General features: G+C 39.1%; 1 protein-coding gene across 1 annotated transcript in view; it reads right to left on the bottom strand.

The window, feature by feature from the left end:
• Nucleotides 1–26,326, bottom strand: part of EPHA6 (EPH receptor A6) — a 1,448,913-nt gene that overhangs the window by 604,495 nt on the left and 818,092 nt on the right. The window lies entirely within an intron of this gene.

Genomic DNA, 26,326 nt, shown 5'->3' with positions numbered 1-26,326 from the left:
TGAGTGAAGTGGCATCCTCCCACCAGTACGGCTCGATGAAGGAGTCGTTTGTTGGCTGTATCTGACTACACAGGTTACCTTGGTAGCGCCTGAGGGCAAAATCTCAGATTCCGACAGTATAATTCCTTTATCTGAAGCTGAAGAAGTAAACTTCATGTTTTAGCTTGAACACCTTTGTGTGCTGTTAAAAGAGGTATTGGCGACTTTGGACGACTCAAACTCACCTGTCGCGGTAAACCCTAAGTTAGTAAGTAAGTTAGTAAGCTTAACAAATACTATGATGTTCCTTCCTCTGTGGAAGTGTTTCCTATTCCAGACCGTGTGACAGAGATTATTTCACAGGAATGGGAGAAGCCAGGGATATCTTTTTCCCCGTCTCCCATCTTTAAAAAGATGTTTCCTGTTGCTGACTCCATTAAAGATTCATGGTGCACAGTGCCTAAAGTAGAAGGGGCTATTTCTACTCTGGCTAAGAGAACTATGATCCCTACAGAGGATAGCTACTCCTTTAAGGATCCCATGGACAAAAAGCTGGAGGCTTATGTGAAAAAGATGTATGTTCATCAAGGTCTTCAATGGCAACCTTCAGTTTGTATTGCCACATTAGCAAGTGCTACATCTTATTGGTGTGACGCCTTGTCTGAATCAACTTTAGTAGAGACTCCGTTGGAGGAGATCCAAGATAGGATTAAGGCTCTCAAACTAGCCAATTCCTTTATTTCTGATGCTAACATGCAAGTTATCAGACTGGGAGCCAATATGTCTGGCTTCACTGTCTTAGCCCGCAGGGTTTTTTAGGCTAAAATCTTGGTCAGCTGATGTTACCTCCAAGGCCAAGCTTCTGGCGCTTCCTTGCAAGGGTAAGACCTTGTTTGGACCTGGTCTGGCAGAAATAATTTCTGAAATTATGGGTGGAAAAGGGTCTTTTCTACCACAAGACAAGAAGAACAGACCTAAAGGAAGTCAAAGTATATCTTGGAGTTGAGAGAGATCTACAATTCTCTGATGGCTTGGCCTAAATTGTCCTTAGCCCAGTTTATCAGGTTCCAATTGGACAACATAACTTCAGTGGCTTACATTAACCACCAGGGAGGAACTCGGAGTTCCTTAGCCATGAAGGAGGTGGCACAGATTATTCAGTGGGGGCAAGCTCACAATTGTTGTCTATCTGCCATCCACATTCCAGGAGTGGACAAATGGGAGACGGATTTCCTGAGCAGACAGACATTTCATCCCGGGGAGTGGGCTCTCCACCCACAGGTGTTCTCCAGGTTAACCCTTTAGGCGGGAGGTGCCGGAGTTGGATCTGATGGCGTATCTGCAGAACGCCAAGATTCCAAGGTACAGTTCAAGGTCAAAAGATCCACAGGCCGCTCTGATAGATGCTCTGGCATTCCCTGAGGTTTTGGTCTAACATATCTGTTTCCTCCTTTTGCGCTCCTGCCACGAGTCATTGCTCGTATCAAACAGGAGAGAGGGTCGGCAATTCTAATAGCTCCTACATGGCCTCACAGGATCTGGTATGCAGACCTAGTGAAGATGTCATCTCTGCCACCTTGGAGGTTGCCTTTGAGGAAGGACCTTTTAACTCAGGGTCCATTCCTCCATCCATATCTTGTTTCTCTGAAGCTGACTGCTTGGAGATTGAACACTTAGTTCTGGCTAATCGTGGGTTTTCTGAGTCGCAAGCCTGTTACTCATAAAATTTACCATAAGGTATGCGTAAATACCTTTAGTGGTGTGAAGCGAAGGACTTCTCTTGGAAAAGGGTCAGGATTCCTAGAATGTTATCCTTTCTCCAGGAAGGTCTGGAGAAAGTGTTGTCAGTCAGATCTCTGAAAGGTCAGATTTCTGCCTTATCTATTCTTTTACATAAGCGTCTGGCAGAGGTGCCAGATGTTCAATCTGTCAGGCCCTGTTCAGAATCAGGCCTGTGTTTAAACTTGTTGCTCCTCCTTGGAGCCTTAACCTTGTTCTTAAAGTTTTGCAGCAGGCTCTGTTTGAGCCAATGAATTCCATAGATATTAAGTTGTTATCTTGGAAAGTTTTGTTTCTTATTGCTATCTCTTCTGCTCGGAGAGTTTCTGAACTCTTGGCTTTGCAGTTTCATTCGTCTTACCTTATCGTTCATTCGGATAAGGCAGTTCTTCATACTAAATTGAGTTTTCTCCCTGAAGTGGTTTCGGATAGAAATATTAATCAGGAAATTGTTGTTCCTTCTCTCTGTCCCAATTCTTCTTCTAATAAGGAACGTCTGTTGCACAACTTGGATGTTGTGCATGCTCTAAAATTCTACCTTCAGGCAACTAAGGATTTTCACCAGTCTTCTGCCCTGTTTGTTTGTTTCTCTGGAAAGCATAAGAGTCAGAAGGCTACTGCTACTTCTCTTTCCCTCTGGTTGAGAAGTATAATTCGTTTTGCTTAAGAGAATAACAGCTCATTCCACTAGGGCTGTCTCCTCTTTTTGGGTTTCAAAAATGAAGCTTCTGTGGAACAGATTTGCAAGGCTGCAACTTGGTCCTCTCTGCATACATTTTCCAAATTTTCCAAATTTGATACTTTTGCCTTGGCTGAGGCCTCTTTTGGGAGAAAGGTTCTTCAAGCGGTGGTGCCTTCTGTTTACGTCTGCTTGTCTTGTTCTACCTCCCTATTCTTTCTGTGTCCTCTAGCTTGGGTATTGGTTCCTACTAGTAATTTGAATGACGTTGTGGACTCTCCATATCTTAGGAAAGAAAACAAAATTTATGCTTACCTGATAAATTTCTTTCTTTCCAGATATGTAGAGTCTACAACCCCACCCTTAATTAAGACAGTTATTTTTTACTAAACCTCAGGCACCTCTACACCTTTTGTGTTATTCCTTTTTCCATTTCCCTTCGGTCGAATGATTGGGATTTATGGGTAGGGGAGTGACACTTAGCTTTGCTGTGGTGCTCTTTGCCTCCTCTTGCTGGCCAGGAGTGATAGTCCCACTAGTAACTAAAAATTTATCAGGTAAGCATAAATTTTGTTTTTTGGAGTCATGTTTACCATTCCCTAAAGGATTTCTCAACTTATCAAAAGTGTCCGTAAGATGTGTCTTCATATAACGTCTCCTAGCCAATCTATTCATTACTTCCCCTGCTTGTTCTTCAAAAACCATGTCTGATTGTGTATTCCTCCTAAGTCTTAATAGTTGCCCCTTAGGTATCAATCTGATTAGAGGACCAGTCAACATAGTAGATTTGCATAATCAACAAATGCAAGATAACAAGACAATGCAATAGCATTTAGTCTGAACTTCAAATGAATAGAAGATTTTTTTTATGCCACTTTCAAAGTTATGTCTATTTCCACTCCCCTGTACCATGTGACAGCCATCAGCCAATCACAAATGCATATACGCTTATTCTTTAAAAATAAAAAGACTTTGCACTTTTTTTAATGGAAGTAAATTGGAAAGTTGTTTAAAATGGCAGACTCTATCTGAATAACAAAAGTTTAATTTTGACTTGAGTGTCCCTTTAAATGGTCTGGATGACATGATTGGGCATGTAAAATGGTGTAACCTGAACGCTCCTTACGATAAGTACTAGTCAAAATCTGTCCAGATTCTAAGGACCCTTCTAATTGTAAATGCAGACATTCAATACAACAGTTGTTGGTCTTTCCTGTAACCCTTAGATTCACATCATTATCATTTAAATGTTTTAAAAATAGTTTAAAGTTGAAAGGTTCTTGTACTATGAATACTAAGTCATCAATGAACCTCATATATAAAATGATGTTGTGAAACTTATTGAGCATAGAAAAATGTAATTGAAACAGAATGGAATCACTTAGTACAAATTAAATTCAAATGTTACATTAATTGCCATTTACAATTAAGACATTCATCATATCAGAATAAAACATTTCTAAACATTGGAATATTTTGTTAGATGGGTCCTAATATAGTGTAAAATGATACAGATTGGAAAATGGGCTCACTCCTAGTAGGGTAGCTTTTGTCCTCATATTGCAACAGGTTAATATTTTCAAATTATAATGATTTAGACAGCATGAAATCATATGAAGAAATAATTGTAATTACACTTGTGTAGTTTACTATTACTTCCTCTAATTGTAATATAACTTATATAGGACATACTAAAATAAACAATATAACCTGTTTCTAACAACATATCTAAAAAAGTTAAACATAGTTTCAGAAACACAGTATGACTGAATACTTCAGTCAAAGTCATAGAATAGGTTCCACCTATGGAGTATCAAGAACATTTGTTTAAAAAAAAAACAACAAATAGAATAGAATGTGGGGTCAAACCTTGCAAGTGCTGTGACTATGCCCTTGTAGGTGATAGTTTCAAATCTACCCAAACAGGTTTATCTTATAAAATAAGAGAATCTATTAATTGTAACTCTGTTTACATCGTTTATCTTATTACATGCTCTTTTTGTAAATTTCAGTATATCGGCCTCACTTCCAGGAATCTCAAAGATCGAATAAGGGAGCATCTGCTATCTTTGGAAGCAGAGACCCCAAAGACACCAGTTGCGAAACCTTTTTTTGAACACACTAATAGATTAAGCTATTTTCTTTTTCAAGGGATTGAACAAGTTACACTGGGAGCTAGAGGAGGTGATAGATATCACGCCCTAGCCAAAAGAGAAATATTTTGGATATACACTTTAAAAACAGGTCACCCACTAGGGATTAATAAAATCAGTGATGTCAAACTTTTTATTGATAGATAACAATATTTATATTTTCTATCTAATAACATTATCACTCCTTGATCCATATCCCAGTATGTGTATAACAAATTAATGACAAATGAATTAAGATAAGACATTATAGTTTGACAATAACTATGTATCTATATTTTATGCCTCTTTGAACCACTTAGGTTCTATGGGCAGATTTGTCAGTTTGTTCTTTTACCATCATTGTTATCAGTACTGTTAACATGTGTTCTTTAGTTCAATATTGGATGCAGCTATAAAGATAGCTTGGATTTTTTTTGTGTCATTTTGTAACTTTTTTGTATAAAGTTGCAATTGTTAACTATAGTCCAAAGATATAATTTTTTCTACTAACTAACTTAGTTTTGGTGACGGCCTTTGATATTATTTGCATTTATCTTATATACCTCTAATATGCAACTGCTTGTTGGCCACAAATATATTACCAACTTTAAACAACTAAGCTTTAACAACTGCGTATAGGCTTTGGTCTATCAATCTATTTGTTACAACTTAAAACGTTCCCAATTTTTTTTTATTTTATATTGATTTCTATTTGCAATTTTATTGTATTATACACTTTTGTATTTTTGTTATGCTGTTACACTGTCGGAGTCTTTTAGTTAAGTTCAATTGCAGTTTTGCAAAATACGTTAGTGTATATGAAAGAGTTAATGTGCAGGTGTATTCTGCCTTACTTGCTTCAATGTGATTGGACTTCTCTGATTCTCCTAAGTGTTTAAACAGCTGCTCTAAGTGTTCTCCCAGTGCTCTGATGAACTGCCAGTAAGGCAGGAAATGCGTCAGCAGTGGAGACTCCAAATGTGCTGTGCCAGGTCTGTTTTAACGAAACTAATAAAATGATATTTTATATATAATAATTTCTCTCTCTTCAATTCCTGAAAAACTGAACTGTGATATTTGTGTGGTATTCGTTGTAATATAACTTATATAGGACATACTAAAATAAACAATATAACCTGTTTCTAACAACATATCTATAAAGTTAAACATAGTTTCAGAAACACAGTATGACTGAATACTTCAGTCAAAGTCATAGAATAGGTTCCACCTATGGAGTATCAAGAACATTTGTTAAAAAAAAAACAAATAGAATCCTATTTGATTTACCAGTTAGATTGTTTACAACTGGATATATATATATAAACATGCAGGCATTTATTAACAGAAATATCTTGATGCAAATAATACCTGGGTATTATCTTAGGTTCATGGATGTTTTTTTTATAAGATTATTTTGTTACATTGTTACCAGACAGGGAACCTGTTCACTTTCATTAATGAGATGAGAAGCTTTAATACAAGGACAAGTCAATTATCTTCAGTTCACCAGAGTAAGTGCTCTGTGAGTAGTTATCCTCCAGCTACTCTTTCTGTTGTCATCTGCAAAGGGGGAATCAGCATCATCAGTACTGAGTTTAAGCTTTGCTTTACTGTGATCTTTTGGAAATTCATCATGATCGCTTCCTTAAAATGAGAAGGAAAATATAGTGACTGTGCCTGCACATGCCAGATGCACGCTCCTTAGCAAGTCCTGGTATTAGCATGATAAAATCCCTTTACAAAGGGATAAAGAAACTTTGAGTTAAATACCTATTTACATAGAGATATTCTATGTCAGCTTTTTACAGACATGCTGTATCACTTTCAAACGATTCAGTATTTGAGTAACAAGTTCCTTTAATGTTGTTGATCTAGAGGAAAACATTTTATAAATGTTTTTAACAGAAATCTAGTGTGTCTTTGACCAATTTATATAACATTATCTGCTATACTGTATCATGAAAACACTATTTGCTGATAAAGATATTTTGGTGGTATTGCTGACATAGAAATATATAGGTTGCAGAGTTTTGTCAGATACTGAAATACTATTTTTATCTACATCTGTTACCATTAATATAAACTTCAATTACTATAGTATATAGTCTAAAAAAATACATTTAAATTTCATAAGCTAATCAGGCAGTAGGTCCCTGCTTATACTGTATATCAATAGCAGTTGAAACATATAATGGTTCCTTGATGTATGAATTTCAGAGTCTCTGCATTAATAAATGATTATAACTTGTGGTTGGTCCGACCCATAGCATCTGGAGTTAACGATTAAGTTGTTCTCCTATACTTATATCAAATTAAAAGGCGCAAACTACACAACGGGGCACAATTTTCAAGGAATTACTACAAGCTCTTTGCTATATCTTTGGCATTACACCTTTCAGTGTGTTATTTGCAATGGTTTTGAAATTTATTCTGTTTGCTCATGGTGGATTATCATTCAGTGGATAAACCAGCAGGTGCTTATCTCACCCTGCCTCTCCAATAGGAATAGACTCATCAGAAAACTTGTGATGCGACAGTTCATCAAATTGCTAATTCTAAACAGCGTGGCAGAACAGATCTGTAAGGAACCAATCCAATTTTTCAAACTGAAATTTGTTTTAAATTCTCTGGTTTATTGACTATTTATTCATAATTTCCATGCCTAGTGTTCCCAGAATAATTTCCAATGAATGCCCCTTATCACTTTTCCTTAAATGATACTTTAAAATGAATTCATATCTCAGAACCCCATGATTGAAACAGTTCAATTCCAGACATCTTCAAAAACCATCAGGGCAGCTAATATCCCCACATGATGGGAAACACAGGGGGCAGAGAGTGTGGATTTCTTACTTTGGAATATTATTCAATAACAAAGGATTGCTTTTATTTTGTAATTGTATGTGATAACAAACAAATCATTTTTTTTTCCCCAGACATTCCTATTATGTTTTCTACATTTAATTAATTTGACTATGCTATTTGTTGTTAATTTAATTTTTAAATGAGAAAGAAAATAATTTAATATAAAGCCATTTTTTCTACACAGCATGTATTTATTTTTGTTTTGCTTTTAAATTAGTAATATGTTAAAGGGCACAAAAAACATTTTCGAGATTGTAATATAAAAGGCCAGATTGTAAGTGGAGAGTTACTTAACGCTCTCCCTCGTGCGCTATCTTTGCTGGATGTAAGTTTTTTTTTGTGCTCATCGGGTAGCGCTCATATTACAAGTTGAAAGTAAAAGGTTTTTGCTCATGCACTAACCTGATTCGTGCAAAAAGATGTACTTCGAATATTGCGTTAACGCATTCCCCATAGAAGTCAATGGACCAACAAAAGTGGGGGGGAAAACTAACACCCTACTCGTGCACAAACCCGATCGCATATTCTCAAGTGCATTAACCCACTTACATTCCAATGTTCTTCACATAGAAGAATGTGTTCTATTTATTAACAAATAAATATTTTGACATATATATGAGGGTATTTTTGTACAATATCTATATATATATATATATATATATATATATAAATAGATGATTATATATAGGTATAGATATATACATATATATAGAGGAATATCTATTTATAAATGTAAGAAAAATACAAAGAAGGAGAACGGAATGACTTAAGTATCGTCATGCCAGAGAAAAGATGGGGAATACAGCACTCTTAAAATATAATCAACAAGCTCAAAAAAATATATATTCACTATCAAAAAAAGTTTATTCAGAATATCAAAAAGGTTAATGATCCACAGTCGTAAAGAAGGGATATTCTCCGCAGAACCTGCATCACAAACACAGGTACATTCACAACAGGCATATATACACACACAAAAAGCTTTGACCGGTCATATGTGAACACATAGCACTGCAGTTACTGCATATAAATAAACAGTCTATATATACAAGGTGGTTCACTGACCAACTACACCCTCGCTGCACACAGAACCCCCCAGTAAAGACCAGGGAGGTGTAGTCTGGGCAGGTACACAAGATGGGATCTAAGTTTTCAGAGACAGCCACCTGGTTCAGCAAGTCATAGGCAATAAATAAGCAATAGACATGCATATGATAGCAGTAAAGCAATAGTTATAGGCGTGGCCATGCTAGAGTTAGTAAAAGCAGTTCAATACGATACAGACAAAAATAAAGTGCATTCTTATGTCCACATATCGTAAGTCGGGGCGGCTACTAGAGGCCAAGTAATTCAAAGTGGAGCAAAGCAGGGAAGTGCGTGGCTAAAAATCTGCACAATTACAGTTGTAGTCAATGCTGCAAGGCTGCAGAGCCGGAGCCGTCGTATTGAACTGCTTTTACTAACTCTAGTGTGGCCATGCATATGACTCTAGCTTTGCTGCTAACATTCATGTTGCATATTTATTGCCTATGACTTGTTGAACCTGGTGTCTCTCTCTGACAACTTAGATCCCATCTTGTGTACCTGCCCAGACTATACCTCCCTGGTCTTTACTGGGGGGTTCTGTGTGCAGCGAGGGTGTAGTTGGTCAGTGAACCACCTTGTCTATAGACTGCTTATTTATATGCAGTTACTGCAGTGCTATGTGTTTACATATGACCGGTCAAAGCTTTTTGTGTGTGTATATATGCCTGTTGTGAATGTACCTGTGTTTGTGATGCAGGTTCTGCGGAGAATATCCCTTCTTTACGACTGTGGATCATTAACCTTTTTGATATTCTGAATAAACCTTTTTGATAGTGAATCATTCTTTTTGAGCTGGTTGGAGTGCTGTATTCCCTGTCTTTTTTTCTGGCATGACGATACTTAAGTCATTCCGTTCTCCTTCTTTGTATTTTTCTTACATTAATTACTTTATGGGTCTGCACCATTAGCCCTATATAGGCATAGAGTTGTGTTTATATAGATAATTAGCAATATACACCAACTTATCACAGCTCTGAGAACCTATCATTTCTTTCCCACAATATATATAATTTGTATCTATTTATAAATAGTTAGAACATATTCTGTTATGTGCAGAACATTCAAATGTGAAATATTTACAGCATATACTTAATTAAATCAATATTGCATAAATATGTATTTTCACGTTTTCATCTACTTGACCGCAAAGGGTTCAATGCACTTATTTATGTATTTCTATATTAAAGCCCTTAGCCTGCCTTTTTTCCTCTGACTACTTTGTAATATTTTTTTATGAATTTTGTGACATTGTTATGTTTACAAAACAGTTAACCAGAGTTCTGAGGATGTGGTAATCAATCTAGCATAAGTCGCAATTGCGATCACGCGTTCTCGTTCACTTCCAATAATATGAGCGCTAAACCAGATGTGTGCAAATACTCACGATAAACCTCTTTTCACTTGTGGGTAACTGTTAGCACTGCACTCGTAATCTGGCCCAAAATGTTTAATAATACATGGAAAAGCAGCTTATGACAGTATATTGTCCTTATTTATGTTGACACCTTTTCTGTAAATTAACTATGAAAAAAGTTTTTTTTTTTTACAATTCTGAGAACTAAAAGTGAACATTACAGAAATTACAAGCCTAAACCTGCCACATATCTGTCTCAAATTGGCCTCAGCAGAGATAAGATAAGGATATTTATCTTAAAAAATATACAGTGGCAAGCCAGTAACAAATTCAGATTAGCTTCTCCAAATATAGCAAATGGTGGGTGTTGTTTGACCATTACAAAATATTGGCAGCAAACAAACGGATAGATTTAGAGTTTGGCTCCTAACGCTGGTTTTTGGCTACCGCTGGTATTTAGAGTCAGTCAGGAAAGGGTCTAATGCTCACTTTGCAGCCGCGACTTTTCCATACCGCAGATCCCCTTACGTCAATTGCGTATCCTATCTTTTCAATTGGATCTTTCTAACGCCGGTATTTAGAGTCTTGGCTGAAGTGAGCGTTAGACCCTCTACCGACAAGACTCCAGCCGCACAAAAAAGTCAGGAGTTAAGAGCTTTCTGGGCTAACGCCGGTTCATAAAGCTCTTAACTACTGTGCTCTAAAGTACACTAACACCCATAAACTACCTATGCACCCCTAAACCGAGGCTCCCCCACATCGCCGCCACTATAATACATTTTTTAACCCCTAATCTGCCGACCGCACACCGCCGCAACCTACGTTATCCCTATGTACCCCTAATCTGCTGCCCCTAACACCGCCGACCCCTATATTATATTTATTAACCCCCTAATCTGCTGCCACCAACGTCGCTGCTACCTTACCTACAATTATTAACCCCTAATCTGCCGACCGGACCTCACCGCTACTATAATAAAGTTATTAACCCCTAATCCGCCTCACTCCCGCCTCAATAACCCTATAATAAATAGAATTAACTCCTAATCTGCCCTCCCTAACATAGCCGACACCTAACTTCAAGTATTAACCCCTAATCTGCCAACCGGACCTCACCGCTACTATAATAAATGTATTAACCCCTAAAGCTAAGTCTAACCCTAACACTAACACCCCCCTAAGTTAAATATAATTTAAATCTAACGAAATAAATTAACTCTTATTAAATAAATTATTCCTATTTAAAGCTAAATACTTACATGTAAAATAAACCCTAATATAGCTACAATATAAATTATAAATATATTGTAGCTATTTTAGGATTTATATTTATTTTACAGGCAACTTTGTATTTATTTTAACCAGGTACAATAGCTATTAAATAGTTAATAACTATTTAATAGCTACCTAGTTAAAATAATTACAAAATTACCTGTAAAATAAATCCTAACCTAAGTTACAATTAAACCTAACACTACACTATCAATAAATTAATTAAATAAAATACCTACAATTAAATCTAACACTACACTATAAATAAATTAATTACATGAAATACCTACAAATAAATACAATTAAATAAACTAACTAAAGTACAAAAAATAAAAAAAGCTAAGTTACAAAAAATAAAAAAAATAATTACAAACATAATAAAAATATTACAACAATTTGAAGCTAATTACACCTACTCTAAGCCCCCTAATAAAATAACAAAGCCCCCAAAATAAAAAAATGCCCTACCATATTCTAAAATTAAAATAGAAAAGCTCTTTTACCTTACCAGCCCTTAAAAGGGCCTTTTGCGGGGCATGCCCCAAAGAATTCAGCTCTTTTGCCTGTAAAATAAACACAATACCCCCCCCAACATTACAACCCACCCCCCACATACCCCTAATCTAACCCAAACCCCCCCTTAAATAAACCAAACACTAAGCCCCTGAAGATCTTCCTACCTTATCTTCACCACACCGGGTATAACCGATCCGTCCAGGCTCCGAAATCTTCATCCAAGCCCAAGCGGGGGCTGGAGATCCATCATCCGGCTGAAGTCTTCTATCAAGCGGCAAGAAGAAGTCCAGAAGAGGCTCCAAAAACTTCATCTTATCCGGGCAGAAGAGGAGATCCGGACCGGCAACCATCTTCATCCAAGCGGCATCTTCTATCTTCATCCGATGACGAGCGGCCATCTTGAAGACCTCCGGCGTGGATCCATCCTCTTCTTCTGACGTCCTATGTCCGAATGAAGGTTCCTTTAAATGACGTCATCCAAGATGGCGTCCCTCGAATTCCGATTGGCTGATATGATTCTATCAGCCAATCAGAATTAAGGTAGGGAAAATCTGATTGGCTGATTGATTCAGCCAATCAGATTGAGCTCACATTCTATTGGCTTTTCCGATCAGCCAATAGAATGCGAGCTCAATCTGATTGGCTGATTGGATCAGCCAATCGGATTGAACTTGAATCTGATTGGCTGATTCCATCAGCCAATCAGATTTTTCCTATCTTAATTTGAGGGATGCCATCTTGGATGACGTCATTTAAAGGAACCTTCATTCGGACTTAGGACGTCGGAAGAAGAGGATGGATCCGCACCGGAGGTCTTCAAGATGGAGCCGCTCATCATCGGATGAAGATAGAAGATGCCACTTGGATGAAGATGGTTGCCGGTCCGGATCTCCTCTTCTGCCCGGATAGGATGAAGACTTTTGAGCCTCTTCTGGACTTCTTCTTGCCGCTTGATAGAAGACTTCAGCCGGATGATGGATCTCCAGCCCCCGCTTGGGCTTGGATGAAGATTTCGGAGCCTGGACGGATCGGTGATAGATACCCGGTGTGGTGAAGATAAGGTAGGAAGATCTTCAGGGGCTTAGTGTTAGGTTTATTTAAGGGGGGTTTGGGTTAGATTAGGGGTATGTGAGTGGTGGGTTGTAATGTTGGGGGGGGGTATTGTATGTTTTTTTTTCCAGGCAAAAGAGCTGAATTCTTTGGGGCATGCCCCGCAAAAGGCCCTTTTAAGGGCTGGTAACGTAAAAGAGCTTTTCTATTTTAATTTTAGAATAGGGTAGGGCATTTTTTTATTTTGGGGGGCTTTGTTATTTTATTAGGGGGCTTAGAGTAGGTGTAATTAGCTTATAATTGTAATAATTTTATTATGTTTGTAATTAATTTTTTTATTTTTTGTAACTTAGCTTTTTTTATTTTTTGAACTTTAGTTAGTTTATTTATTTGTATTTATTTGTAGGTATTTTATTTAATTAATTTATTGATAGTGTAGTGTTAGATTTAATTGTAGATAAATGTAGGTATTTTATTTAATTAATTTATTGATAGTGTAGTGTTAGGTTTAATTGTAACTTAGGTTAGGATTTATTTTACAGGTAATTTTGTAATTATTTTAACTAAGTAGCTATTAAATAGTTATTAACTATTTAATAGCTATTGTACCTGGTTAAAATAATTACAAAGTTGCCTGTAAAATAAATATTACTCCTAAAATAGCTACAATATAATTATAATTTATATTGTAGCTATATTAGGGTTTATTTTACAGGTAAGTATTTAGCTTTAAATAGGAATAATTTATTTAATAAGAGTTAATTTATTTCGTTAGATTTAAATTATATTTAACTTAGGGGGGGTGTTAGGGTTAGACTTAGCTTTAGGGGTTAATACATTTATTAGAGTAGCGGTGAGGTCCGGTCGGCAGATTAGGGGTTAATACTTGAAGTTAGGTGTCAGCGATGTTAGGGAGGGCAGATTAGGGGTTAATACTATTTATTATAGGGTTAGTGAGGCGGATTAGGGGTTAATACATTTATTATAGTAGCGGTGTGGTCCGGTCGGCAGATTAGGGGTTAATTATTGTAGGTAGCTGGCGGCGACGTTGTGGGGGGCAGATTAGGGGTTAATAAATATAATATAGGGGTCGGCGGTGTTAGGGGCAGCAGATTAGGGGTACATAGGGATAACGTAGGTTGCGGTGGTGTACGGAGCGGCAGATTAGGGGTTAAAAAAAATATGCAGGGGTCAGCGATAGCAGGGGCGGCAGATTAGGGGTTAATAAGTGTAAGGTTAGGGGTATTTAGACTCGGGGTACATGTTAGAGTGTTAGGTGCAGACTTAGAAACTGTTTCCCCATAGGAAACAATGGGGCTGCGTTAGGAGCTGAACGCTTCTTTTTTGCAGGTGTTAAGTTTTTTTTCAGCTCAAACTGCCGCATTGTCTCCTATGGGGAAATCGTGCACGAGCACGTTTTTGAAGCTGGCCGCGTCCGTAAGCACCGCTGGTATTGAGAGTTGCAGTGGCGGTAAATATGCTCTACGCTCCCTTTTTGGAGCCTAACTCAGCCCTTCTGTGAACTCTAAATACCAGCAGTATTTAAAAGGTGCGGGGGGAAAAAAGCCAGCGTTAGCTACGCGGGTCGTTACCGACAAAACTCTAAATCTAGCCGAAAGTGTTAATGCATTAAAAATCTAATTAATTTAGGCCTAGATTTGGAGTTCGGCGGTAAAAGGGCTGTTAACGCTCCGCGGGCTTTTTTCTGGCCGCACCATAAAATTAACTCTGGTATCGAGAGTTCAAACAAATGCTGCGTTAGGCTCCAAAAAAGGAGCGTAGAGCATTTTTACCGCAAAAGCAACTCTCGATACCAGAGTTGCTTACGGACGCGGCCGGCCTCAAAAACGTGCTCGTGCACGATTCCCCCATAGGAAACTATGGGGCTGTTTGAGCTGAAAAAAAACCTAACACCTGCAAAAAAGCAGCGTTCAGCTCCTAACGCAGCCCCATTGTTTGCTATGGGGAAACACTTCCTACGTCTGCACCTAACACTCTAACATGTACCCCGAGTCTAAACACCCCTAGCCTTACACTTATTAACCCCTAATCTGCCACCCCCGCTATCGCTGACCCCTGCATATTTTTTTAAACCCCTAATCTGCCGCTCCGTAAACCGCCGCCACCTACGTTATCCCTATGTACCCCTAATCTGCTAACCCTAACACCGCTGACCCCTATATTATATTTATTAACCCCTAACCTGCCCCCCACAACGTCGCCTCCACCTGCCTACACTTATTAACCCCTAATCTGCCGAGCGGACCTGATCGCTACTATAATAAAGTTATTAACCCCTAATCCGCCTCACTAACCCTATCATAAATAGTATTAACCCCTAATCTGCCCTCCCTAACATCGCCGACACCTAACTTCAATTATTAACCCCTAATCTTCCGATCGGAGCTCACCGCTATTCTAATAAATGGATTAACCCCTAAAACTAAGTCTAACCCTAACACTAACACCCCCCTAAGTTAAATATAATATTTATCTAACAAAATAAATTAACTCTTATTAAATAACTTATTCCTATTTAAAGCTAAATACTTACCTGTAAAATAAATCCTAATATAGCTACAATATAAATTATAATTATATTATAGCTATTTTAGGATTAATATTTATTTTACAGGCAACTTTGTAATTATTTTAACCAGGTACAATAGCTATTAAATAGTTAAGAACTATTTAATAGTTACCTAGTTAAAATAATAACAAATTTACCTGTAAAATAAATCCTAACCTAAGTTATAATTAAACCTAACACTACCCTATCAATAAAATAATTAAATAAACTACCTACAATTACCTACAATTAACCTAACACTACACTATCAATAAATTAATTAAACACAATTCCTACAAATAAATACAATTAAATAAACTAGCTAAAGTACAAAAAATAAAAAAGAACTAAGTTACAGAAAATAAAAAAATATTTACAAACATAAGAAAAATATTACAACAATTTTAAACTAATTACACCTACTCTAAGCCCCCTAATAAAATAACAAAGCCCCCCAAAATAAAAAATTCCCTACCCTATTCTAAATTAAAAAAGTTACAAGCTCTTTTACCTTACCAGCCCTGAACAGGGCCCTTTGCGGGGCATGCCCCAAGAATTTCAGCTCTTTTGCCTGTAAAAAACAACATACAATACCCCCCCCCCAACATTACAACCCACCACCCACATACCCCTAATCTAACCCAAACCCCCCTTAAATAAACCTAACACTAAGCCCCTGAAGATCTTCCTACCTTGTCTTCACCATCCAGGTATCACCGATCCGTCCTGGCTCCAAGATCTTCATCCAACCCAAGCGGGGGTTTGGCGATCCATAATCCGGTCCAGAAGAGGCTCCAAAGTCTTCCTCCTATCCGGCAAGAAGAGGACATCCGGACCGGCAAACATCTTCTCCAAGCGGCATCTTCGATCTTCTTCCATCCGGAGCGAAGCGGCAGGATCCTGAAGACCTCCAGCGCGGAACATCCATCCGGACCGACGACTGAACGACGAATGACTGTTCCTTTAAGGGACGTCATCCAAGATGGCGTCCCTCGAATTCCGATTGGCTGATAGGATTCTATCAGCCAATCGGAATTAAGGTAGGAATTTTCTGATTGGCTGATGGAATCAGCCAATCAGAATCAAGTTCAATCCGATTGGCTGATCCAATCAGCCAATCAGATTGAGCTCGCATTCTATTGGCTGTTCCGATCAGCCAATAGAATGCGAGCTCAATCTGATTGGCTGATTGGATCGGCCAATCGGATTGAACTAGATTATGATTGGCTGATTCCATCAGCCAATCAGAAAATTCCTACCTTAATTCCGATTGGCTGATAGAATCCTATCAGCCAATCGGAATTCGAGGGACGCCATCTTGGATGACGTCCCTTAAAGGAACAGTCATTCGTCGTTCAGTCGTCGGTCCGGATGGATGTTCCGCGCTGGAGGTCTTCAGGATCCTGCCGCTTCGCTCCGGATGGAAGAAGATCGAAGATGCCGCTTGGAGAAGATGTTTGCCGGTCCGGATGTCCTCTTCTTGCCGGATAGGAGGAAGACTTTGGAGCCTCTTCTGGACCGGATTATGGATCGCCAACCCCCGCTTGGGTTGGATGAAGATCTTGGAGCCAGGACGGATCGGTGATACCTGGATGGTGAAGACAAGGTAGGAAGATCTTCAGGGGCTTAGTGTTAGGTTTATTTAAGGGGGGTTTGGGTTAGATTAGGGGTATGTGGGTGGTGGGTTGTAATGTTGGGGGGGGGGGTATTGTATGTTTTTTTTTACAGGCAAAAGAGCTGAAATTCTTGGGGCATGCCCCGCAAAGGGCCCTGTTCAGGGCTGGTAAGGTAAAAGAGCTTGTAACTTTTTTAATTTAGAATAGGGTAGGGAATTTTTTATTTTGGGGGGCTTTGTTATTTTATTAGGGGGCTTAGAGTAGGTGTAATTAGTTTAAAATTGTTGTAATATTTTTCTTATGTTTGTAAATATTTTTTTATTTTCTGTAACTTAGTTCTTTTTTATTTTTTGTACTTTAGCTAGTTTATTTAATTGTATTTATTTGTAGGAATTGTGTTTAATTAATTTATTGATAGTGTAGTGTTAGGTTAATTGTAGGTAATTGTAGGTAGTTTATTTAATTATTTTATTGATAGGGTAGTGTTAGGTTTAATTATAACTTAGGTTAGGATTTATTTTACAGGTAAATTTGTTATTATTTTAACTATGTAACTATTAAATAGTTCTTAACTATTTAATAGCTATTTTACCTGGTTAAAATAATAACAAAGTTGCCTGTAAAATAAATATTAATCCTAAAATAGCTATAATATAATTATAATTTATATTGTAGCTATATTAGGATTTATTTTACAGGTAAGTATTTAGCTTTAAATAGGAATAATTTATTTAATAAGAGTTAATTTATTTCGTTAGATAAAAATTATATTTAACTTAGGGGGGTGTTAGTGTTAGGGTTAGACTTAGCTTTAGGGGTTAATACATTTATTAGAATAGCGGTGAGCTCCGGTCGGCAGATTAGGGGTTAATAATTGAAGTTAGGTGTCGGCGATGTTAGGGAGGGCAGATTAGGGGTTAATACTATTTATGATAGGGTTAGTGAGGCGGATTAGGGGTTAATACATTTATTATAGTAGCGCTCAGGTCCGCTCGGCAGATTAGGGGTTAATAAGTGTAGGCAGGTGTCGGCGACGTTGAGGGGGGCAGATTAGGGGTTAATAAATATAATATAGGGGTCGGCGATGTTAGGGCAGCAGATTAGGGGTACATAGGGATAACGTAGGTGGCGGCGATTTGCGGTCGGAAGATTAGGGGTTAATTATTTTAAGTAGCTGGCGGCGACGTTGTGGGGGGCAAGTTAGGGGTTAATAAATGTAATACAGGGGTCGGCGGGGTTAGGGGCAGCAGATTAGGGGTACATAAGTATAACGTAGGTGGCGGTCGGCAGATTAGGGGTTAAAAATTTTAATCGAGTGGCGGCGGTGTGGGGGGTCCTCGGTTTAGGGGTACATAGGTAGTTTATGGGTGTTAGTGTACTTTAGGGTACAGTAGTTAAGAGCTTTATAAACCGGCGTTAGCCAGAAAGCTCTTAACTCCTGCTATTTTCAGGCGGCTGGAATCTTGTCGTTAGAGCTCTAACGCTCACTTCAGAAACGACTCTAAATACCAGCGTTAGAAAGATCCCATTGAAAATATAGGCTACGCAAATGGCGTAGGGGGATCTGCGGTATGGAAAAGTCGCGGCTGAAAAGTGAGCGTTAGACCCTTTAATCACTGACTCCAAATACCAGCGGGCGGCCAAAACCAGCGTTAGGAGCCTCTAACGCTGGTTTTGACGGCTACTGCCGAACTCCAAATCTAGGCCATAGTATGTTACATTTTTGCAAGATAATTAAAAATGTTGTAGGTGTTTACTGTCCCTTTAAAGATGGAGTACAAAAAAAGAAAAACAAATTCTTACACAAAAGATGCCAAAGAGCGAGCTTTTCTTGTGCTAATGACCTGCACATACTCCCACGTAATCTAAATACTGTCATGACGTGTCTATGTTACAATACAAAACCCACGCTGAATGCTCTGAACTTCTGAAAAACAAATGCTGACAATGTAGAAAAAGGGGAGAAGGGGTGTGTTATGGCGCTGCTACGGGAAGACGCCCTGAGCTTGGATTGGTTCATAACATCTATGTGACAATTTAAAAGGGCGTAAAACCCGCAATTTCGGCTTGTCAGTTTATACTTAACATTGAGAAAGGCCAGCATTACGGTCAAAACGCATTTGTTTTAAAGTATTTCCGTGTGTGACACCCCTGGCACCTGAAGCCAACGTATCCTGTTATCGGCCAAGAAACAGGGGGGTGTTCCACGGTTTTATTATGGTGGTGGAATGTGGTTGCAGAATCCTCTGCTTTTATGTGTGTACATATAATTACAGGTTAAGTTTTAGCCTAAGTTTGCTATTACTAATGAGGGTGAATGCTAAAAGTCGCTATCTCTTTTTGTCTCTCCTGTCTGTGGGAGGTTTGTAGCGTAATGTAGAAAGAAAACACAGAAAACACAACAGCAGTGATGAATACTTAAATTAACCTGCAATAGACTGTCAGATTTTGAATTGCACTTAATGGGACATAAAACGGCAACTTTTTATTTCCTGATTAAGATACAGGGGTAGATTTATCATAGTGCGAGTAGACATGATACGATATAGCGTATCAGGTCCGCTGCACATCGATAAATGCTGACAGCATACGCTATCGGCATTTATCATTGCACAAGCAGTTCTTGTGAACTGCAGGGGCAATGCCGCCCCCTGCAGATTCACGGCCAATCTGCCGCTAGAAGGGGGTGTCAATCAACCCGATCGTATTCGATCGGGTTCATTTCTGTCCTTGGCATCAGAGCAGGTGGACAAGTTTTGGAGCAGCGGTCTCCGGCGGAAACAGGGGCATCAAGCTCCATACGGAGCTTGATAAATCACCCCATAGAATGCAATTTTATACAATTTACCAATTTAACTTTGTTATCTAATTTGCTTCACTCTTTTAGTATCCTTGGTTGAAAAGCATACATAGATAGGATCAGGAGCAGCAATGTACTACTACAAACTACCTGCTAATTGGTGGCTGCACTTATATTGTCATTGGCTCACCAGAAATGTTCAGCTAGCTCCTCCCAGTAATACAATACTGCTCCTTTGACAAAGAATAAAAAGAGAATTAAGCCCATTTGATAAATATATAGTTTTCCACTGCCCCCAGAAAGGCTGAAATGCATGCTTTGGAATCTAGATCCCTCACTCTAATACAAACTGCACAGAGATTGGATGATATGTGCAGGTGCCCATTTATATGTATCTCTAATAGGACACAGGAAATGACATAAACAGAACTCAAACATATTTTCAAATGGTTTGTGTGGCAAAACAATGTATTTTTTCATTTACATTAAAGTTTTAGATGTTTTACAATATTTATTTTGTGGACAAAAATCTTTAGGCAATGCAGTGAATAATGCAAATATAACAAAAAAAACAACAACAGTGAATCGTTAAGATTCAGTTACTAATAAAAAAAAAGCACAAAAAGGTCATTACATATGTCTTGCTTTTGTGTAAATCCTGTAATTATACCCTCAATCTCTAGAGAGGTCAAAAAGCTAATTCTGTAAATTGCAAATATTCAAAGTCAAAGAGCTGATTTAGGCACTTAAAAGCATTTTCAAAACTTACTTTACAGATTTTGCTTTTGGCCTTTCTCTAGCAGGGCAAAGCTATTTAACCAATTCTGCGTTAGTAGGTCCATTTATCCATAAAAAATATATTTCAAAATATTTTATGACTGCATTTTTTTCATCTTTAAAACAAAGCAGTCAGACTATGGGGCCAATTTATCAATGTCTGTCCGACATGATACGCTGTAGCGTATCATGTCCGACAGACATCGCTAAATGTTGACAGCATACGCTGGTGAATTGCACAAGCAGTTCACCAGAACTGCTTGTGCAATGCCTCCCCCTGCAGATTTGAAGCCAATCGGCTGCTAGCAGGGGGTGTCAATCAGCCCGATCATATAGGATCGGGTGGATTGCAGACCGCAGCCTCAGAGGCAGCGGGACAGTTATGGAGCAGCGGTCTTAAGACCGCTGCTTCATTACTACTGTTTCCGGCGAGCTTGAAGGCTCGCACGGAAACAGGGGCATCAAGCTCCATTCGGAGCTTGATAATTCGGCCCCTATGTATCTTGTTCTTGTGAGAATTAAACTGTGCTGAGCTGAAGTTTCCTCTTATCAGCTATAATTCAGTTGGTTCCTATGACAGTCCAGAGAATAGATGTTGGTAAAGGAGGATGGGGGGGGGGGCACTTGTCTTACTTGCATAATGGCTTACAGCTTGTGGTGCTGTCACTATGATACCTCTGTCATGAATTAACAGGCAGTGCCACTGACAAATGCAGGCAGGGAGTGAGGCCGAGACAAACTATGAGAGACCAGATGTATAAAGGGAGGGAGACTTAGGGCCTGATATTCAAAATATTTTTTTAGATCTTAAATTGTAATGTAGGTGTCTCTCCTTCACACCAAGAATCCTGCATAGTGAGATGAACATCTTTCAAACTAAAATGTGTGTTTCTAAAAAAAATTTAGTGACCTCTCACCTGGGGTGAGATTACATAAGCGGCGCAGGCTTCAGCATAACTGCTGAAACCTGCGCTGCCGTAATTTCACCTCGCATATCGGGGTATCACATATATGGTGCCGGCAGTTCATAAAGTGCCATAAATCGGATAAACTAGCGATGTCCAGATTTGAGCATAAATACAAATTTCTGAAATTGCGAGTGACTTAAGAAAATTAAAAAAAAAGTAAAATCTCCGGTAAAAGTCTAAGCCGCCTCCCAAAAATAAACCTGACACGTAATACCCCTATATCCGCAATCCCCCCACATCAGAACTAATATTAAAACTATTGACCCCCCCACAACGCAATATGCCTAATTAACCTATTAACCCCTAATCCGCCATTCACCTACATCGCAATCTACCTAATAAAAGTATTACCCCTAAATCCGCCAACCCCAACATTGCAAACTACCTAATAAATGTAATAAACCCCTAATCCGCCATTCACCCACATCACAAAGTCCCTATTAAAACTATTAACCTCTAAGGAGTCTTGATAAAGGCCTTAGGATATAGGCTGAAACACGTTGACTTTAAACTGGTAAGCCAAATTTTTGATACTACCACTATTTCAGTTACACTCTACACTATTGTGACTTTTTGTTCACAGGACACTCCAGGATACAAAGAACTTTAGGACAATGGAGAACATTTCCTTGGGAGATATATTTTATAACTTGTAAACACATATTGGAACACCACTGGATATTATACATATTTTTATATTCTTCATATGATTTTTTGTGCACACTTTTTTTTTTTTTTTTTTAACACTGAAACATCTTTTCAATTTTTTTGTTTTTTTGTATTTTTTGCTTTTTGGATGTTTCACTTTCATTCTTCATTTTTTTGTTTTTTTGTGATTCCACACTTAGATATAAACCCGACACATAATATCCCTATATCAGCAATCCCCCCACATTGGAACTAATAATAAAACTATTGACCCCTAAATCGACAACCCCCCACAAAGCAATATGCCTAATTAAACTATTAACCCCAATCCACCAATCACCTACATCGTAATCTACCTAATAAAAGTATTAACCCCTAAATCCGCCAACCCCAACATCGCTGACTACCTAATAAATGTAATAAACCCCTAATCCGCCATTCACCCACATCGCAAAGTCCCTATTAAAACTATTAACCCTTAAGGAGTCTTGATAGAGGCCTTAGGATATAGACCGAAACGCGTTGACTTTAAACTGGTAAGCCAATTTTTGATACTACCACTATTTCAGTTACACTCTACACTATTGTAACTTTTTGTTCACAGGACACTCCATAATACAAAGAACTTTAGGACACTGGAGAACATTTCCTTGGGAGATATATTTTATAACTTGTAAACACATAATGGAACACCACTGGATATTATACATATTTTTATATTTTTTATATGATTCTTTGTGCACACTTTTTTTTTTTTTTTTTTAACACTGGAACATCTTTTCAAATTTTACATTTTTTTGTATTTTTTGCTTCTTGGACGTTTCACTTTCATTCTTCATTTTTTTGTTTTTTGTGATTCCACACTTAGATATTCTACAGAGAAATCCGGGCACTTTTGGAAACTTACACCACCTCACATTCTTGGACTTTAGTTTTTATGGTATATATTTGCGTATCATTCTGCATATCCTCTTGTGCTCATCTGCTTACTATTTGCTCGCCGTAATTTATCAAGCAGCGGTCACCAGACCGCCGGTTCCTTAGCCTCTTCACCACCTCTAAGGTGTCGAAATTCAATCTCCGCGATCGAGTCCAACCGACGAGATTGACAGCTCCTGCCCGCGCGTGATTGGCTGTGCGCAAGCAGGGGGCGGGATTGCACGCGAGCGCAAAATTGCGCTTATATGCAATGGTGATTACCTGCGGGTAATTTTGCCCCCCCACAGGCGAGCTGAGGCGTACAGGGGCGTGCAGACAGGGATAGATCCTTAGAATGACTGTGAGAGAACAGATGCGGCAGGGATAGAGCCTTAGACAGACTGTGAGAGAACAAATGCAGGCAGTGAAGGAGGTTTAGACAGAGTGTGAGAGAACAGATGCAGACAGGGAGGGAAGTTAGACAGCCTGTGAGAGAAAAGATGCGGGCAGGGACAGAGGCTTAGACAGACTGTGAGAGAACAAATGCAGGCAGAGAGTGAGGCTTAGACAGACTGTGAGAGAACAGATGCGGGCAGGGATAGAGCCTTAGACAGACTGTGAGAGAACAGATGCGGCAGGGACAGGGGCTTAGACAGACTGGGAGAGAACAAATGCAGGCAGTGAAGGAGGTTTAGACAGAGTGTGAGAGAACAGATGCAGGCAGGGAGGGAGGTTAGACAGCCTGTGAGAGAACAGATGCAGGCAGGGGCAGAGGCTTAGACAGACTGTGAGAGAACAAATGCAGGCAGAGAGTGAGGCTTAGACAGAATGTGAGAGAACAGATGCAGGCAGGGAGAGTGGTTAGACAGACTGTGAGAGAACAGATACGGGCAGGGATAGAGCCTTAGACAGACTGTGAGAGAACAGATGCGGCAGGGATAGAGCCTTAGACAGACTGTGAGAGAACAAATGCAGGCAGTGAAGGAGGTTTAGACAGAGTGTGAGAAAACAGATGCAGACAGGGAGGGAGGTTAGACAGACTGTGAGAGAACAGATGCAGGCAGGGAGGGAGGTTAGACAGACTGTGAGAGAAGAGATGCAGGCAGGGAGGGAGGTTAGACAGACTGTGAGAGAACAGATGCAGACAGGGAGGGAGGTTAGACAGACTGTGAGAGAACAGATGCGGGCAGGGGCAGAGGCTTAGACAGGCTGTGAAAGTACAAATGCAGGCAGTGAAGGAGGTTTAGACTGAGTGTGAGAGAACAGATGCAGAAAGGCAGGGAGGTTAGACAGACTGTGAGAGAACAGATGCAGGCAGGGAGGGAGGTTAGACAGACTGTGAGAGAAGAGATGCAGGCAGGGAGGGAGGTTAGACAGACTGTGAGAGAAGAGATGCAGGCAGGGAGTGGGACAGAGGCTTAGACAGACTGTGAGAGAACAAATGCAGGCAGAGAGTGAGGCTTAGACAGAATGTGAGAGAACAAATGCAGGCAGAGAGTGAGGCTTAGACAGACTGTGAGAGAACAGATGCGGGCAGGGATAGAGCCTTAGACAGACTGTGAGGGAACAGATGAGGCAGGGACAGGAGCTTAGACAGACTGTGAAAGAACAGATGCAGGCAGGGAGGGAGGTTAGACAGACTGTGAGAGAACAGATACAGACAGCAGGGACAGTGGCTTAGACAACTGTGAAAAAACAATTGCAGGTGGGGAGAGAGGGTTAGACAGACTGTGAGAGAAGAGATTTGCACAGGGACAGATTCTTAGACAGACTGTGAGAAAACTAATGCAGACTGGGAGAGAGGCTTAGACAGACTGTGAGAAAACAAATGCAGTCAGGAAGGGAGGCTTAGAAAGACTATGATAGAACAGATGCAGGCAGGGAGAAAGGCTTAGACAGACTGTAAGAGAACAGGTGTAGGCAGGAATAGAGGCTTAAGCAACCTGTGAGCACAGATGCAGGCAGGGAGAAAAGCTTAGGTAGACTGTAAGAGAAGAGGTGCAGACAGGAAGAGAGGCTTAGGCAGACTGTGAGAGCACAGATGCAGGAAGGACTGCGAGCACAGATGCAGACAGGGAGTGCAGCTTAGACAGACTCTGAAAGAACAGATGCAGGCAGAGAAGAAGGCTTAGACTGACTGTGAGAGAACAGATGCATGCAGGGAGGGAGGTTTGACAGACTGTAAGAGATAAGATGCAGACAGGGAGAGAGAGAGTCTTAGACAGACTGTGGCCCAATATTCAAAGAATCAACAGACCATTAGGAAACTGCTAAACTGGCCCTATCGGCCTGACAGTCTGATTGTCTGTCGAGATATTCTAAGAAAAGGAGTTTGTCCGAGCAAATACTGGCATTTTGCTGTGAGGGTGAGCCTATTTGAAGAGGGCCTACACGGTGCAGACAGTGCGCTCACTGATACTAAAAATAGTTTCTGTGTAGGCACACTTCAAATATTGTTGTGGAGACCTAATTTTTACTACACATACTCTAACTAGCTCAGGCGATGTAGTCTTGATGAGGCACCTAGGGAAACCACTTGTTTAATGGTGCTACCTTATGGGAGGAATGGGGAACCAGATTTGAAGTGTTGCCCATTCCTCCCAGAAGGCAGCTTCCCCAAAATGTGGTATCACTAGGAGCCTCATCAAATTGCCAACAACATACTAAAAGGGAAACTTGATCCCCTGCACCCTGCTCGATCAGCACCCCTTTTAAGAAGTGGCGGACCAGAGCTCAATTCCGATCCGGCACTGAGTTTCAGGAGCCTAACTAGTCTGGCGAGGTTTTGCTGACCCTGCAGTGTTTATCTCATCTCCTTGACAAAATATGTATTGTCATGTACAATGTAGATTATTTAAAGTATTGTAGATATCCTAACAGGGATTTAATGATTGCTTGCTATTATTTGAAACATAAATATACTGTATATTAACATATATATCTATGTTTTCACTAATAAACACAACAAGCTACCATAAATACATTTTAATGTATATACAATACTTAAAGTATTATGCAATAAACATTCATAGCAGTTTAAATATTGAATATAAATGCAAGGCCTGACTACATTATATCTACAATGTTTGAAATTTCATGTATAATTCATATAAGTTTAAATAATGTATATAAAAATTAAAATATTCTCGCTTTATGCAATTATTATTTTAAATATAACTGCATGCCTGTTATGTAACAATACAATTTTAATATTAATGCCTTTTGTAACATAAATATACATTTTAAAATATATATTTATGTTTACAAGAAACAAACACAAGAAAAAATAAATGCATATTAATTTATATACAATAGTTA

This window comes from Bombina bombina, chromosome 3 (assembly GCF_027579735.1).
Source record: "Bombina bombina isolate aBomBom1 chromosome 3, aBomBom1.pri, whole genome shotgun sequence".
Lineage (NCBI taxonomy): Eukaryota > Metazoa > Chordata > Amphibia > Anura > Bombinatoridae > Bombina > Bombina bombina.
The sequence above is the reverse complement of the archived record's forward strand: the minus strand, read 5'-3'. Positions and strand labels throughout refer to the sequence as shown.